Source organism: Eriocheir sinensis, unplaced genomic scaffold (assembly GCF_024679095.1).
Source record: "Eriocheir sinensis breed Jianghai 21 unplaced genomic scaffold, ASM2467909v1 Scaffold325, whole genome shotgun sequence".
Taxonomy (NCBI): domain Eukaryota; kingdom Metazoa; phylum Arthropoda; class Malacostraca; order Decapoda; family Varunidae; genus Eriocheir; species Eriocheir sinensis.
Genome location: NW_026111638.1, coordinates 420,222 through 438,906, shown reverse-complemented (window position 1 = coordinate 438,906; position 18,685 = coordinate 420,222).

Genomic DNA, 18,685 nt, shown 5'->3' with positions numbered 1-18,685 from the left:
GTGAGGGGATGGAATGTGGTTAAGAAGGAAAGGAGAAGTAGAAAGGGGATGGAGGAAGTAATAGAAATAAAAGAAGAGGGAGAAGGAGGGGCGGGGAAGCGGACTGAGGATAGTGGTGGGTGCGGGAAAGTAAGGGGAGGGAAGGGGGGTAAGGAGGAAGGGAGAGAAGAAGAAGAGAGCAAGTTGATGGAGGAGGAAAGGTAAGGGAGGGAAGGGGGTAAACTGATGGCTGAGGTTAGGTAGGTGAAGGTGAGGAAGGAATGGGTGAGGTAAGGAATGGAAGGAATAAGTAAATAAGGGGAAGGAATGGGGGGTAAGAAGGAAGGGAGGAGAAGAAAGGGGGGATTGGGTGAGGGAGAGTGATGAAGGAGGGTGATTTGGGGGAGACATGAGAGAGTACTGGGGGTGGTGGCGGGCAGGAAGGGCGGGCAGGGGGAAGTGGCCAGTTAAGGTGTGAACGAAATAAATCTATGAAAAATATATGTATAAAATGTAGAGGAGAAAAAACAAAGACTACACAAAGGAAAATTAAAGTCTAAGGATGGTGTCAGGGTGATGGGGATAAAAAGTAAATAAAACATATGTCCATAAACTGATCAACAAAAGTAAAACAAGACGAGCTTTGATTTGAACTGCAACAGATTATAAAGAATTGTTTAGTACTGAAAATGTTAGCAGGTAAAAATAATGGGCAGGCAGGTAAGGGAGGAGTAAGGTAAATGAAATAAATCTTTAAACGGTTGAGCAGAGGGAGGAAGCAAAATCATTATGAAAAGACGAACGGAACTAAATAACCAAAAAAATAAATAAATAAGGATTAGAAAAAAAATACAGAAAATCGAACTGATTAATCTTGAAAATGTTTAGAAAATGGGAGTATATATATATATATATATATATATATATATATATAGATATATATATATATATATATATATATATATATATATATATATATATATATATATATATATATATATATATATAGATATATAAATAAATTCAAGATAGAGGTGAGGTTAAACAGTGGTGTAGAAGACTAAAACAAATGTTAATACCACAAAAACTGTGCTAGATCGGCGTCGCATGACCCTCCAACACACCCCAACAATTTATATTATGCAACTTGTGGTCTAAAATGGAAAATGCTGAAAAGTGAAGATGGCGCCACTATAAACACTTGCCTGCGCCACAACGGGCTGGGGCCGACCATCAGGCCCTACTTTGAAGGAATACCGGCGCCACAGGCCAAGACGTAAAAAAAAAAAAAAAAAAAAAAAAAAATGTTTATAATGCCATGATGTAGGGTTCATCAGAACTAACAAATGCTATTATACAATGTCATGTCTACACTTCATGGGTAAGCCAGGAAAACAACTTGAAAAGAACAACATCAATATGAAGATAGACAATCTGTTGACGCCGATCAAAATGTAAAAAGTTGAGCCAGCAAGGCCAACAAAGAGACGGAAGGAAAATGAAAAAAAAGCACACTGGTATGCTGAAAATGAAGCCTGACAGGAGAGTGTGATAAAAGTAGAAGAATGTGGGAGATGGCAGAAGAAAGAGAAAGGGCGAGTGGCTGTGAATGTGGAGGAGAGGAGGAAAAGGAAAGATGAACGGAGAGCGGCTGTGAAGAGGGGAGAAAAAAACAATGGGGAAGAAAAGAAAAAGAAAGTGGATGTGACTGTGGAAGAAAAAAAAACGAGGGTAAGAGAGTGGGTGAATGTAGACGAAAGAGGGAGTGGGTGAGAAAGCCAATTAGAATGTGAAAGAAAGGAGAGGATAAAGTGATGATTGAATGCGAATGTGGAAAAAAGAAAAAAAAGGAAGAGAAAGCGAGAATGAAGTAGAAAAATGATGACGAGAGAAAAAGATGGAGGAAGAGTAAATGTGAAAGAGGAAGAAGGAGGAGGAAGAAGGAGAAAAAGGATGACGAGAGAGAAAGAGGGAGGAAAAGTAAATGTGAAAGAGGGAGGAGGAGGAGGAAGGAGAAAAAGGATGACGAGAGAGAAAGAGGGAGGAAAAGTAAATGTGAAAGAGGGAGGAGGAGGAGGAAGGAGAAAAAGGATGACGAGAGAGAAAGAGGGAGGAAAAGTAAATGTGAAAGAGGAAGCAGAAGGATGAAGAAGGAAGAGTGCTGAATGAAGGAGGAAGAGAAAAGTAAAGTGAATGTGGAAAAAATACGGAAGAGAAGGACGAAAGATATAACAGATGTAGATGTCAATTAAGAATGATTGAATAAAAAGGAAAAGAAGGCAGTGAATACAGCAAAAAGAGTGAGGAAGAGGAAAACAGAGAGAGAGAGACAGTGCTGAGAGAGGATGAAAGAAGAGGAAGGATATGCTAAACGTGGAAGTGGAAAGAAAGAGAAAGAGCGAAGGCAAAGAGTGGAGCTGAAAGGGAGATGAATGGGAGGAGAGTGGTGGAGATTAAAGGTGGCGAGGGAGGAGGAGGGGAGGTGGAAGTAAGGGAGAGGGAGGAATGGGGAAAGGTGGAGGAGAGAGAGAGGAATGAACGGGAAAGGTGGAGGAGGGGGGATGGCGGAAAATGACAGGTGACGGAGAGGGGGCGGGAGGAACAGGAGGAGTGGAGGAGAAGAAGAGGGAGAAACAGTAAAGGTGAAGGAGAGAGAAAGGGGGAAACAGGAAAGGTGGGAGAGAGGAACAGCGAGGAACAGGAGAGGTGGAGGTATAGATGGAGGAAAAGATAAACAAATGAATATAAAAAAAAAACTTTTTATCGAATTATTAAACTATTATGTTGGAAATGAAGAAGTAGAAGGAAATGGGAGGATGAAGAGGAATTATAAATAAATACACAGAAAATATCTGCGGAGCAGACAAAAGAAAAATATATAACTGATGCTTAATTAGCGTGTTGGAGACAAAGGTAGAAGAGCACCAAGTAAAAGAAAGTAATGAGACGAAAGCAAAGTTATGAGAAGCACAAAACTTTATTAGCACCTGATGAAAAGACTAATATGTTTTCAGTAACGCACGGAAATCACAGTAAAAAAAAAATTGCCAAAGAACTGTAAAAAGAGTATAAGAAGTGAATGCAAAAGGTATGGAAGGGAAAAGTGCCAGGAACACATTCACAACTAATATGAACGAGTAATGTTTTCAGTAACGGATTTTAATTACTGAGGAAAGGAAATGGTATCGGCATATTGGTTAAAAGGTTGTAGTGTGTGTAAAAAAACCACACGTGTTGAGTTACAAAAGGTGTCCTGGAGGTGACTGCAAAGAGGAAGGAAGGAAAGAATGTTAGTATTATATTAACAACGAATAAAGTTTTCATTGACGGATTTTAATTCTAAGAGAAGAGGTGGCAGCGACAAATTGTTTGATGCTTAAGTAAATGTAAGGCGTGTGGACAGCAAGGCGATGATATAAATACACTAAAAGGAACGGATGAAAGGGAATGTTGTTTTTCTGAGACATTTAAATTAGTCTATTGGAAAACAGAGGTGGAAATAAAATGAGTAAAAGGTGATCAGTTCTGGAGTTTAAGGAATGAAGAAAACTTAAGTGTTTGGAAAAAATAATAAATTAGACCAAGTAAGGTTTTTACTGATAAAAGGTGAATAGGTGAGTAGAAAGCACATAGTGCTAAAATATATATTAGCAGCAGATAAAAGTGAATAATGGTTTTATTAACGTATATCATAACTGAATGCATCAGCTGATAATAAAAACGATAGTAATTTTAGTGGCGAATTAAAAAAAAGTAATATGGAAGCCGATAAAAAAAGATATGCACGGGATAAATGAGGTGAAGGTTAAGAAGGAAAATAAGAGGAAAGTAAAATATCTATGAATGAAACCGAGAAAAAAGTTTTCGTGTGAAAAGGTAGAAGAAGACTGGATAAGAATGACGGAAATAAAGGAGAAGTAAAGGAAGGAGTAAAGGAGACAATGGATAGGTGACAGTAACTCAGAAAAAAAATATTATATAAATGTGCTGGGAAAGAAAGTTTGATAAGATTGAATATATTAAAAAGGTAAACATAAGGTGGTAAGGGGAAGGAAAGAAATGTTAGAAATATATATACAAAATCAAGGACAGGAGCGAACAGGTATCCCGCGACGGCTCTTCCTCAACAATCGCCGTCCCGCTAACCCTGCCTCAATCAACCTCCGTTCATTAGTGATTATGACAAAAAGAGTTCCGGTGTTCATACTTTTCCTCGCGCGCTTCGTCCTGTCCATTACCAAGGAGAACTTCACGGCCAGACGCGCTACAGAAAATTTCTACTCAGTTCCCATTCCGCGTCATACACTTAACGTTTTCTACTTTGCTTCTTTTCTGCTTACGGTGAACCACGATTAGGTTTCTAACACGCCACGAAAAAAATCCCAGTTGCATAAAAATCCTACTTACTTTTCAACCCGCATAATACAATTATCGTTTTCTTCTGTTCATTTTCTACTTACGCTATACCACGATTTTTTAATTTTTACTTCGGCAAGAAAAATATATAAATGTTGCATAAAAATTCTACTCAATTCTCATTCCGCAAAATACACTTAACGCTTCCTTCTATATCTTTTTCCTACTTATACTGAGCCACGCTTTCATATTTTCACCACAAAAAAAAAAAAACGGCATCACTCAAGACCCAATTAACTTTTCCCTTTTATCTTGTCACGCAGTTTTTCTTCTTTTTAATCCCGTAATTCATATTTTCATTTTCTTTCTTTCGCCAACCTCCATTCACTGTATTTCATCTTTCAAACTGTCACAGTAAAATTTCTACTGTTGCACATACCCGTACGAGCACACACACACACACACACACACACACACACACACACACACACACACACACACACACACACATTGCACCCCAAACATATCACAACGACACACCACACATAATTTTCTGTAATATTCCCAAACCTGAAAGAATGGTCAACCTTACAAAAGCAACACAAAATACTTCCTTTGAATATAACACAAAAAAGAAAACTATACTAATACAATTTTATCACAATATCGCGGAACACACAACATTCTCTCCAAGGAAACATTCTCTTGTCAAAAAGGAAAACTCCCTTCTTCGGAAATGCTCTTAGATTGTTTGTTTGTTTTCTTTTGGATTCCACGCAACACACTTTTTCCAACACACCAACAACGACTCACATACGTAAAGAGGAACAAATTATTTTTCCTCAAACATTAAAATAACAAAACACCTGCTTATTTCCCTTTGATAATGCACGGAACGACGTCCAAACGCATCACATTTTCTCCAACACGGCAAAGCAGACAAAACACAGTCCATTCCCATCAACACTCGCTCATTACGCATGCGTCCTTCTTATCCATTCCACCTCCTCCTCCTCATCATCATCATCCTTGTTGCTCCTAATCACACAAAACACAGCTACCCCTAAAAGAAGAAGACCTAATCCCTTCGATTCCCATTTTCTGTTGCAATATCACGACAAGCCGAGTAAAAATAATACAAACCTGGCGAGAAGCATAAAAAAAGGAAACAAGACACCCAATCCCCCGAATCCCATTTTATACTAACAAAGCAGAAAAAAACAGCCCAAACAACACCCCACCCCCCCCCGCCAAAAAAAAAAAAAAAACAACAACAGGGAGAGAAGAAAAGAAAACGTATAGGCACCAACAGGGTCCTAAGAAATCCTATTGCTCCGTCCACCTCTCAATCTGTGCCGAGACGAAGGCAGAACATTATGGCGGGAAGGGTGTGTCGGGCATGGCCAGGGCAACACGGGGACGGGAGGCGCGGCAGGGTGCTCTGACCTCTCCTGACCCCGCACGGAAGGCCCGGAGTGGCTGGCCTCGCTCCTGCCCTCGCCTCCCGCCCCGCACACACCAAATTATGTCCTGGGCTCCGGCAGCGACCGCCCCGATTAGCATTTACACCTCCCCCCCCCCCCTCCTTCTCTCTCTCTCTCTCTCTCTCTCTCTCTCTCTCTCTCTCTCTCTCTCTCTCTCTCTCTCTCTCTCTCTCTCTCTTCCAGTACGTGACACCCGCTCAAAAAACGACTCTCAGCCACGTCCCTCCACCCCGCCCGTGTAAATAGACGTCATGCATCGCAAAAACGCGTAACCATGAACCCGCAAGTACCACCACCTCTATTACCAAGCCTCTAGATAACTTAAAAGTCCTTAGTATCAATGCGCGTAGCCTAAGAAACAAATTTGATGAACTGAGATGTCTTGCTCTGAAAGAAAATTTTGACGTAATTGCTATAACCGAAACATTTATCGACACCACAAATATTGATTTAAGTACAGAATGCAACATAGATGGCTACTGACTCTTCAACAAAGATCGTTTAAACCGTAGAGGTGGTGGTGTCGCCATTTTTGTCAAAAGGTATTTGCAACCCACTGACAGAACACCAAGAGACAGTAACGTTGAACATTTGTGCGAGTAAACATTGCAAAAGTTAATTTAAATATATCTGTTACCTACAGGCCTCCGGGACAATCACTCGAAAAAGATGTTGAAATGTACAGCGTTGTAAGGCAGTCACTTAATAACAGCGACTCACTGATATTAGGAGACTTTAACCTCCCCCATATCGACTGGGCGACACTGTCAGGTACAGAAGGCGAGTCATATAGAATGATCGATTTTTTATAAGAAAATTATCTAAGCCAAATGGTTTCTGAGCCAACTCGACAAAATAACATACTAGACCTTGTTATAACGACCCAAGATAACCTAGTCAGTAATGTCACGGTAGAACACCTCGGTTCTTGCGATCATAAATTAGTGCGCGTCGACATTAGAGCTCAAACATCAATGACTGAAAATAAAGTAATGGTGCCCAATTTCAAAAGAGCAAACTTCGTAGAAATCATATGAAAACTAACAGAAATACAACTATCAGATGACGGCAATGAAGAGGAAGCCTGGCTAAACTTTAAAAATCATTTACTCACTCAGCACATCACATTCGTCCCTATGAGTGAAAACCGAAGTAACACTAATAAAAGCCCACCTTGGTTTAATAGCGAAATTACACACTCAGTCAAAGAGAGAAAATTGTTTTACAGGTTAAAGAAAGAACATAGAACGGCCGAAAACATTAGACTTTATCATGATGCCAGGCGACGAGTAAAAAGATTAGTATGTCAGGCAAACCGTAAATATGAAGAAAATATTGCGGCACACTGTAAAAATAATCCGAAATCCTTCTTCAGTTACATAAACAACAGAAATGTGATCAGAAGTGAATTGGACCTTTAACAAACAGTGACGGTGCACTAGTGACTGACAGCCAACACATTGCAACCTCTTAAACAACTACTTTTCCTCGGTGTTTAATATTAACAGCCTTCCCACCACTACCACCAACACCAGTACTAATGTAAATTTTGAGCATGCATTGCCTAACTTTGAAATAACAACCGATGAAGTCCTTAAAGCTCTTCAATCACTTAAAACAAATAAAGTCCTGGACCTGACAAAGTATATCCTATACTGCTTAAAGAGGCAAAGAGCGAAATACTCTCCTCCCTCTGAGCCGTATTCAATATGTCCTTGCGACAAGGCATCGTCCCTTCGGATTAGAAAAAGGCTAACGTGACACCAATTTTTAAGAAAGGAGACAAAAAATTACCAGGTAATTACAGACCCATTAGTCTAACTTCAGTTGTAGGTAAGCTACTTGAGAATATAATTAGAGACAAAATTGTGAGCTACCTTGAAAGCCACTCATTAATTGGGGATTCACATCATGGCTTCCGTAACAAAAGATCCAGCCTATCAAACCTATTGATCTTCTATAACGACCTCTTCTCAGTTTATGACGTAACTAAATCATTAGACATAGTCTATCTTGATTTCCAGAAAGCGTTTGATAAAGTCCTACATCATAAATTAGTTTACAAATTAAAGCAAATAGGTATTGAGGGTCAATTACACCAATGGATCGCGAATTGGTTGAGCAACAGACAACAACGAATGGTGATTGACGGATTTAACTCAGAGTGGGCGCCGGTCACTAGTGGCGTCCCTCAGGGCTCGATTCTTGGCCCAGTGTTTTCATTATTTACATCAACGATGTGGATGTTGGACTCAATAATCGCATTAGTAAATTTGCAGACGACACAAAGATTGGTAACTCGGTTCTCACTGACAAAGACATGCAAAACCTCCAAGAGGATTTGCAGAAAATTTCAGCTTGGTCGGATAGATGGAAGATGCCCTTTAACGTAGACAAGTGCCAGGTCCTTCAAGTTGGAACAAGAAATAAGAAGTTCGATTACGAAATGCGCGGCGTTAAACTCAAAAGCGTTCAATGCGTTAAGGACTTGGGGTCAAAATCGCGTCAAACCTCAAATTCTCACGGCAATGCATCAATGCAGCAAATAAAGCGAACAGAATGTTGGGCTTCATTAAAAGAAACTTTTTAGTCAAGAATAAAGATGTAATACTTCCGCTTTACAAAAGTTTAGCCAGACCCCACTTGGAATATGTGGTGCAGGTTTGGTCTCCCCACAAAGCAAAGGACATTGCTGAATTAGGTGTTCAGCGTCGGGCAACAAAAATGATCCCTTTCTTGCGCAACAAATCCTACGAAGAAAGGCTTTCCACCCTTAACATGTTCTCTCTTGAGAAACGTCGCCTCCGAGGAAAACTGATCGAATGTTTTAAAATACTTAATGGTTTCACGAATGTAGACAGATCAAAATTGTTTATGATCGATAACACTTTGCGAACGAGAAACAATGGCATAAGACTCAAATGTAGACAAGTAAATTCAGACTGCACCAAATTTTTCCTCACCAACGTTGTAGTGCGAAAATGGAATAAACTCCCACCTTCAGTGGTCCAGTGTAACACAATTGACTCCTTTAAAAACAAGCTCGACCGTTACTTCCTTGAACTTAATATTAACTAGAGTAGAAATGCAACGTTTTGGAGCCATCTGATTAATGTAGAATCACTTAGGTTTAAGGACAGACCACCTAGTCTGGACCATGTGGTCTGTGTGGTCTGATTTTCTATGTAAATCTACGTAAATATCTCTCTCACAAGGTCTTTTATGTGGGAAATCCGTCCATTCTTCAGGTTTCATTAGCTTTAGACTATTTTTTATCTGCGTTTCATTTCCGCGCCCACTTATCCCGCTTTCTGATTTATTTCTTCTTTTCTGTTTTCTTATATCTGCTGCTTCTTCATTTTTGTTTATTCTTTGTCTTCCTCCGTTCACTTCTTAATATTCTGCTTCCTCTTTCTTCCTTTTATTACCGTTATCTTCTTTATCTTCTTCCCTTCTTCTTTTTCCATATCTTGTTACTTTTCTTGTTGTAGTTCGTATTCTAGCTCCTCATTTTCCTCCTCTTATTGTCTTCCTTTTCTCTTTATCTTCTTACAAATTATCCTTTTCTCCTCCTCCTTATTTTCTTTTTCTTCCTCTTCTTTATCTTCTTTTTCTTACGGCGTCTTTTTCCCTCCCCGTAACCTCATCATCACTCCTTTCTTCCTCACACCCACCTTCATTTACGTCCTCATTTCATCCTTCCAATTGTCCCCGTAAAATTCTCTCTCTCTCTCTCTCTCTCTCTCTCTCTCTCTCTCTCTCTCTCTCTCTCTCTCTCTCTCTCTCTCTCTCTCTCTCTCTCTCTCTCTCTCTCTCTCTCTCTCTCTCTCTCTCTCTCTCTCTCTCTCTCTCTCTCTCTCTCTCTCTCTCTCTGTGTTTATTTTTCATATCCAACGTGTCCGTTTCTCTTATCGTATTTAACTCTTTCGCTGTAGTAGATATCACCATTAAATTTACTATCACTATATTACCTCCCAATCCACTGCCTACACATCACCACCACGCATTATTAACCTCATCATCAGACGTGTCCTCGTCGTCACCGTTATTAACGTCACGATTCATTTCCACTATTATCCACTAATTGTTACTTTACAGAGACTTGTGCGAACGTTGCGATTACCGTGGATTTTTTTTCTAAATGCGTAGAAACTTTTCTGAAGGTGTGGGCATTTTTTTGAAGGCGTGGAAACTTTTATGAAGGCGTGGAAGCTTTTCTTAAGGCGTGGGAACCTTTTTTTTATTTGTGAGGGGGCTGTATGGAAAACGTGACAAAGAAAAGCTGTACAAGAACAAAAACAATAATATATTAAGACATCAATAAATAACAGTATTATGAAAAAACAGAAAAAAAAACATGAATAGGAACATCGCTCAAAGACTTCAATAAATAACTAATACGAAATAACAACGAAAAATATGAACAATGACAACAATGATAAGAATAATAATTAAAGCGATCTATAAATAACATTAAAAATCAATATGAAATAACAACGAAAAAAATATCCCAGAAATTCCTTCCTTCTCAAGCGCCAATGAATGTGTTGATGTGCAGGGAAGGTTTGTGTGTGGCAAACAGGGTGAAGCGAATAACACACACACACACACACACACACACACACACACACACACACACACACAGTCGTACACCGCTATCACCGCTCCTACTGTCACGCTTGTAATGCCATAACCGTATTTCACTGTTTGGAGGGAGCTGAACCCCCCTCACCCCCTCTGCCCTCATCGCCTGCCTCCTCCTCCCTTCCCATCCCCTACCACACCTTCCGTTCTTACACCTTCCCTCTCCCCCTCTTCCCTTACAAAATCCTTCCCCTACCACACACCTCCCTATTCCCCTGTCCACTCTTTCCTACCCCTTCCCCTTACCACAACTCTCACCCTCTCTCTCTTACTCTCCTCCATGATCTCTTTTCTCTCTCTCCCTTCCCTCTTATCTCTCCCTTCATCACCTCCCATCATTGCCCTACTTCCCAACCTCTTCCCATTCCCCTTTTTTCATCCTCCTCCCTTCCCCTACCCCTCCCATCTCCCCATCACCACAAATCACAGTCGCCTGATTTCCATTTCCTCCCCATCGCCCCATCCATCTTTCCTCTCCTCTCTCTGACGCCACAATAGCCCCTTCCTCCTTCCCCTTGTCCCTTCCCTAACCCTTCCTCGTTTCCCTTTATTCAGAGTCAATTTCCCTTCCCCTCCCCTTCATCCTCCCTTCGTCCTGTGCTCTCTTATTTGCCCTTTGCCTTTTATATATATATTTTTTCTTGTTTCCTCTTAGTCTCCTCTTTCCTAATATATTTCACCCTATATGCTTTTCCCCTCTATTTCTCCTTTTCTTCTTTACTCTCAACACTCCCCCACTTTATATAATTATGTTTGAAGGAAGGCAAAGACTGTCAAGTAAAAGTGGCACTTGTCAAGTTGTCATCCTCTTACACTTTACAAACTGTGAGTGGAGTAGGTAGGAAGACACCTACTGAAACGTGTGTAAGCCACTACCGGTGAGGTATATATGGGAACCGAGGAGGGTGCTGAGGCCCTTCAAAAACCCTTCTCATGTCCTAACTAACCGTTTCCCTATTGTCTCATCAACACCAGAGAGTAGTCCAACATGCTCTCTAAACACAGATCCTCTCTCTTTCCACACCACACTACATTCACACAACATACACACCTTTTCCCAAAATTTGAAATTCAAAATTGCACACCATAGCATTGCCTCTGAGTCCCCGCATGGGGGGGGGGGGGGGGCACAAATTCCCCCAAGGAGCACTCCCCTTCTGCCTGCCAACTTGAGAGGTGTCATGATAACTCATCGAACCTCTTTCTTCTCAATTTCTGCAATATTCGCGGTCTTCGTTCTAATTTTCATTTTGTGGAGCACCATCTCTCCTCGAAACCTCACCTTCTCTTCCTCACCGAAATACAGGTTTCTGAGGCTAATGACAGCAATTTCTACTTTGTTCCCTCCTACTATCTCTATCCTAAAGTTCCTAAAGCTGGATGTTGCCTCTACGTGCGCAACGACATCACTTGCTCTTGTGCCCACGACATTGACTCTTTCAAATTTTCCACCATCTGGCGAAGACTTCATTGTCATTCTATTACTAAATACTGTTAATCTCTCACCTAACTCTATAAACTATGTAAAATTCTTTGACTATTTTAACTCTAAAGTGGAGCACATCTTGACCCACTCTCCCTTCGCTGAAATCTCCATCCTAGGATATTTCAATGTTCACCACCAGCTTTGGCTTCCATCCTCTTTCACTGACCAGCCTGGTGAACAAGCCTACAACTTTGCTTTCCTCAACTATCCAGAACAGTTGGTTCAGCACCCTACACGTATTCCCGACCATCTTTGAGACAGGCCCAACATACTAAACCACTTCCTTACCTCTAACCTTTCTACTTACTCTGTCAAACTGTTCTATCCATTGGGCTCCTCTGATCACAACCCTATTTCTGTATCCTGTCCTATCGCTCCTGTACATCTTCTGGACCCACCGAAGAGGCGATGCTTCTGGCATTTTGCCTCAGCTCGGTGGGACGACCTGAGGATGTACTTTTCCATTCCGTGGATTGATTACTGGTTCCAGGAGAGAGACCCTCTGTGTGTGCCCAGCGAATCACAGAGGTGATTGTCTCTGGAATGGAGGCATACACCCACGTTCTTTCTCTACTGCTCATGCTAAAAGTCTTGGTTTAATCACGCTTGTTATCGTGCTCACAAAAAAAAGCTCACAAAAGGTACCAGAGCCCTCGAACTCCCGCTAACCATGATCTCTACATTTCCGCCCGCAATCGTGCCAAATCTATTCTTCGACTTACCAAAAGCTATTTCATTCATAAGATATGTCAAAACATCGCTTACTCTACCTCTTCCAGAGACTTTTACACTCAGCCAAAAATATCTCCTCCAACTTCACTTCTTCTTCTTTCCCTCCTCTCCTTAACCCTGATAGCAGCACCGCCGTCTCTTCTATCTCTAAGGCTGAACTCTTCGTTCAAACTTTCTGTAACAACTCCACTCTGGAAGATTCTGGGCATATTCCTCTTACTCATTCTCTCTCTGACTCCTTTATACCTGTTATTGAGATTCTTAATAACGATGTTTTCTATGCCCTCTCTAGCCTAAACTCTCAGAAGGCTTATGGACCTGATGGAGTGCCTCCTATTGTCCTTCAAACTGTGCTTCCGTGCTGACACCCTGCCTGGTCAAATTCTTTCGCCTCTGCCTGTCAACATCTAAATTTCCTTGCTGTTGGAAGTACACCTTCATACAGCCTGTGCCTAAGAAGGGTGACCGTTCCAAACCCTCAAACTACCGTTCTATTAGTCGGTAACCCATTAGGGTTGATTGGTACCATATGAGGGGAATAATGCTCATAGTGATATTTGGCACGTTAAATATCTCTAGAGTCTGAAAATATGTGATAGTTGACCGTTCCAATCCCTCAAACTTTTGAATCAATCCTTAACCGGAAGATTCAAAAGCACCTTTCCACTTCTGACCTTCTATCTGATCCCCAGTATGGGTTCCACAAGTGGTGTTCTACTGTCCATCTTCTTGATCCTTTAACTGACTCTTGGTCATCCTCTCTTAGCCGTTTCAGTGAAGATTTCTCAGTTGAGTTAGACATATCGAAAGCCTTCGATAGAGTCTGGCACAAGTCTTTGATTTCTAAACTACCCTCTTTAGGATTCTATCCCTCTCTCTGTTCCTTTATCTCCAATTCCCTTTCCGGCCGTTCAATCTCTGCTGTGGTAGACGGTCACTGTTCTTTCCCTGACCTATCAACAGTGGTGTTCCACAGGGCTCTATTCTATCACCCACTCTCTTCCTGTTATTCATCAATGATCTTCATTCCATAACAAACTGTCTTATCCACTGATACGCTGATGACTCCACTCCGCATTATTCAACTTCTTTCAACAGAAGACCCTCTCAAGAGGAAGTACATGACTCCTGACTGGAGGCTGCAGAACGCTTAACCTCAGACCTTGCTATCATTTCCGATTGGGGTAAAAGGACCCTTGTGTCCTTCAATGCCTCAAAAACCCAGTTTCTCCATTTATCAACTCGACACAATCATCCAAACATCTATCCCCTATTCTTCGACAACACTCAGCTGTCGCCTTCTTCAACGCTAAACATCCTCGGTCTATCCAACTCAAAATCTTAACTGGAAACTTCACATCTCCTCTCCCACTAAATCAGCTTCTTCGAGGTTGGGCGTTCTGTATCGTCTCCGCCAGTCCTTCTCCCCCGCACAGTTGCTATCCATATACAGGGGCCTTGTCCGCACTCGTATGGAAAATGCATCTCACGTGTGGGGGCTCCACTCACACACAGCTCTCTTGGACAGCGTGGAGTCTAAGGCTCTTCGTCTCATCAGCTCAACTCCTCTTACTGATACTCTCCTACCTATTAAATTCCACCGCCATATTGCCTCTTTTCTATGTTCTATCGATATTTTCACGCTGACTGCTCTCCTGAACTTGCAAACTGCATGCCTTCCCCCCTCCCGCAGCCTCGCCGCACACGACGTTCTACTCAAGCTCATCCCTTTACAGTCCAAATCCCTTACGCACGAGTTAACCAGCATTTTCACTCTTTCATCCCTCACGCTGGTAAACTCTGGAACAATCTTCCTTCATCTCTATTTCCTCCTGCTTACGACTTGAACTCTTTCAAGAGGAGGGTATCAGGACACCTCACCTCCCGAAATTGACCTATCTTTCGGCCACTCCTCTGGACTCTTTTTAAGAGCAGTGAGTAACGGGCTTTTTTTTATTATTGTTTCCTTTTTTATGCCCTTGAACTGTCTCCTTTGCTGTAAAAAAAAGCACTTATCTCACTAATTTCCAACTTTTTCCTTTTTCTTTTTCGGGTGGTGGCTGGGGACGGTCACTCCATACATAGACATTAACGAGTCTATATTTTCTTTCAGGCAGTGAGAGGGAGAGGGGTTGGGGTGGGTGCTACACATACAAAGAGTCACATACATGATTTTTTTTCTTCTAAGGAAATGATTGGTGGAAGAGATGGAGAAAGAGATAACATAAACGGACGCACGTACACATTTCAGTCTCTTTTCTTTGGTCAGTGAGAGGGCGGGGAGGTGGGTATTCCATATGCAAAAGATCACACATATATATTTTTTTCTCTCCCAAACCCTTGATCTGCAGAGAGGCAACAGTAATGGCGGCCCAAACGTCGACTTCCAGCACTTGGTATCTGGCTTGGGCCGCGGCCTGCACTGAATCTTGCCTAGCCATTCATGCAGGGAGATGGTGGTGGGGGTTGAGGGAGGAGTAAGGGGGAGGGAGGAGGAAGGGAAAGGGAGGAAGGGAGAGGAGGAGAGAGCGGAAGAGGGTGAGGCAGAAAGTGTTGAAGACGAAGAGGAAGACAGAGCAAGGAGGAGGAGGAAGAGAGTGATGCGGAAGTAGAAAGAGTAAAAGATGCGGAAAGAGATGAGAGGGAGAGGAGAAGGAGGAAGAGGAAGGGGGGAGAAGGGCAGAGGGAAGGGGAGAGGTGGAAAGTGATAGGAGGAAAGGGTGAGGCAGGAAGTGTTGAAGATGTGGAGGAAGAGAGATCAAAAGGAGAAGCAAGGGAGTGATGCGAAGGAAGAAAGAGTAAAAGATGTGGAGGGAGAGTAAGAGGAGAAAGAGGATGGAGTGTGCGAGTAATGAGAGAGAGAGGGGAAGGGAGCGGGAGGAATGGAGGGAGAGTGTGTTGAGATGGGGAGGAGGAGAGAGCAGGAGCGAGGAAGGGGAGAGGTGGAGATAGAAAGAGTGGATGCTGGTGAGGGAGAAAGTAAGGGGATGGAGTGTGAGGGAGAGGAAGACGGGGAGGGAAAGGTATATATGGAGAAAAGGAGGAAGAGGAGGAAAGAAGGGAGAGGGAAAGTTAGAAGGAATTATAGAGGGAGCAGAAAGGGGAGATAGAGAGGTGAGGGAAAGGTAGCGGGCAGGAGGTAGGAGAGGACTGAAAAATGAAACTGAAAACAGAGCAAAATATAGGGAAGGAGCATGGAAGGAAGAGATGGAAGGGATGATGAGTAGTGGAGTAGGATGAGAGAAAAGGTGAGAAGGGAAGTAGGAAAGGATGGATGGAAAAGATATGGCGGCAAGGAGATATGGAGGAAAAAAGGGAGAATATAAGAAAAAGCAAAAAAAAAAAAAAAAAAATTAAGACATTGAAAAGAACAAAAAAAAAAACAATAGCAAACTCACCAAAATAAAGGAAAATAATCAATAAAGGAAATAAAAAAGATATAAAAGGAGAACAACGAAAATGTAAGAGATGAATAGAAAAGCAGAGAGGAAGTAGGCAAATTTAAAGGCGAATAAAAAGGAAAGAAGACAAAGAGAAGCAAAGAAAGGAGAGAAGGAAACAAGGAGATAAAGAGGCTGCCGGAAGATAAATTACGATCTTTTGAAGAGACAAACGGACTGAACGATTTATAAAGAAGAGAAAGGAGAAGAGAGAGACAATGACAAATGGAGACAGGAAGAGGAAGAAAGAGACAGGAAGAGGAAGAAAGAAACAGGAAGAGGAAGAAAGAGACAGGAAGAAAAAAAGAAAGAAAACAAACAAAATATATATAAACAGAAGACACACAGAATGCCAAGACACGAGAGAAAACGACGTAATGGAAGTGAAAGTGTTGCAGAAAAATGGAGAGAAAAAACAAAAAAAACACGTGACTGTTGTGGAAAAAAAAGAAGATAAAAAAGTTTGCAAGGAAAGAAAAAATCTGAAAAAACGGAAACGAATAAAGAAGAGTGAGAAAGAAAAAAAAGGGGGAGGGCGAGAAAGACACAGTGGGAAGAATAAAAAAAAAGTTAGGAGAAAATGAACACGAGAAAGTAAGTAAAGAGATTATGGACAGAAAAAAAAACAAGGAAACAGACGAGAGAGAGAGAGAGAGAGAGAGAGAGAGAGAGAGAGAGAGAGAGAGAGAGAGAGAGAGAGAGAGAGAGAGAGAGAGAGAGAGAGAGAGAGAGAGAGAGAGAGAGAGAGAGAGAGAGAGAGAGAGAGAGAGAGAGAGAGAGAGAGAGAGAGAGAGAGAGAGAGAGAGAGAGAGAGAGAGAGAGAGAGAGAGAGAGAGAGAGAGAGAGAGAGAGAGAGAGAGAGAGAGAGAGACGGGAGACGGGAGACGGGAGGGGGGGGTTGAGAGTGAGACAGAGGGTTGAGGCTGAGGAAAGAGAGCAAAGAGGAAGTGTGAAGTGTTTACGAAATAGGCCAAGATTTGTTCCTCGAGTTATTTGTTTCCTCCTGACGCGGGAAGGAAGGAAGGGAGAGAGGAAGGAAGGGAGAGAGGAAGGAAGGAAGGAAGGGAGGGAGGAGGATAAGAAGAGAGGAAAGTCAGATCCAGTTTTCTGTATCACTTGCTCTTGCGTTTTGTTCTTTTTTTTTTTGTTTTTGTGTGTGTGTGTGTGTGTGTGTGTGTGTGTGTGTGTGTGTGTGTGCGTGTGTTTGTCACTTTGGTAGTCATCAATCACTCATCTCTTTTCTTTCAGGTATTTTTCAATTCGTTTCATTTTTTCTGCTTCGTTTTAAAACATTTTCGTGGCTCTGTTCGTTGCTTCGTTAGTCTCTTAGTCAAGCAATCCGTCGGTCAGTTGTCCAGTTTGTCTGTCTAAATTTGTTTGACTGTCTATATGAAGCTAGTTAATGACTCTCCCGATTTTTTCTGCTTATCTCTCAGCGTGTCTGCCTGCCTGTCTGTCTGTCTGTCTGTCTGTCTGTCTATTTGTGTATTTTTCTGCATTTCTCTTTGTCTGTTTCTGTTTGTCTCTCTCTCTCTCTCTCTCTCTCTCTCTCTCTCTCTCTCTCTCTCTCTCTCTCTCTCTCTCTCTCTCTCTCTCTGTGCCAGCGGGGTCGTTTACTGCAGGAAACGTTTCAGGCTTCGCTAAACTAAAACCTTGACTCGCGAGGCTCAGGGCGGAGAAAAGACAGAGAAAATAAGAAAGAAACTGCACAGAAAGAAAAACAATACAGCACTTAGGAGATAAAAAAAAGCCAAAGCAATGAGAGAACGCACATAAAAAGGAGAGATACTTGCACACCTTTGCTCTAAATATAAAGAATATAATGAATAGCAAACAGAGAAATAAATGTCATGATACTTATAGATGAGAAAGGAAGAAGGCAGAAAGTTCATACGAAAATAAAATATAAAGAAGATGAAACACATGCAAATCTTCACCTTCCTCCTCCGCTCCCCCTAAAAATAAGAAAAAAAGAAAATTAATTGCAAATAAAGAATAAAACTGTCAGGAATGTCATGACAACAGGTGAAAAATATAAAGGTTAAAACAAAAAGAACGAAAAAAAAGAAAACCTGTGCGCACCTTCACCCCTCAAATAAATAAAAGAAAAAATAATGAATTGCTCGGAAGGAAAACAATGACAACACTAAAATGAAAAAGAAGAAAAATTAGAGAATTCAAATTGCATTCACTAGACATCTTATGCAACAGCACAGCAAAGAAAAGAATGAAAAGCTAAAAAAATCAACAAATAACTCAACCTCCATCAACCAAACACTAAACATTAAAAAAAAAAACTTATATACCAGAGAAAAAAATAATATATAACAGTGATACAAAAAGTGATGAAATAGAATCCAACAGTGACTTTAATTCAGAATAAAAATAGGAAAACTGTTATTGAAAAGAAGACAAGTGGAATACTTATGGAAACACTTTACTGGATGACAAAAAAAATGAAAAAGAAAAAAAAGGAAATCGAAAAAAAGAAAGAAAAAAAAAACATCTTATAGAATAAACAAATGGAAGTTATTAGCAAGGAACAATTAGTGATCGAATATAAA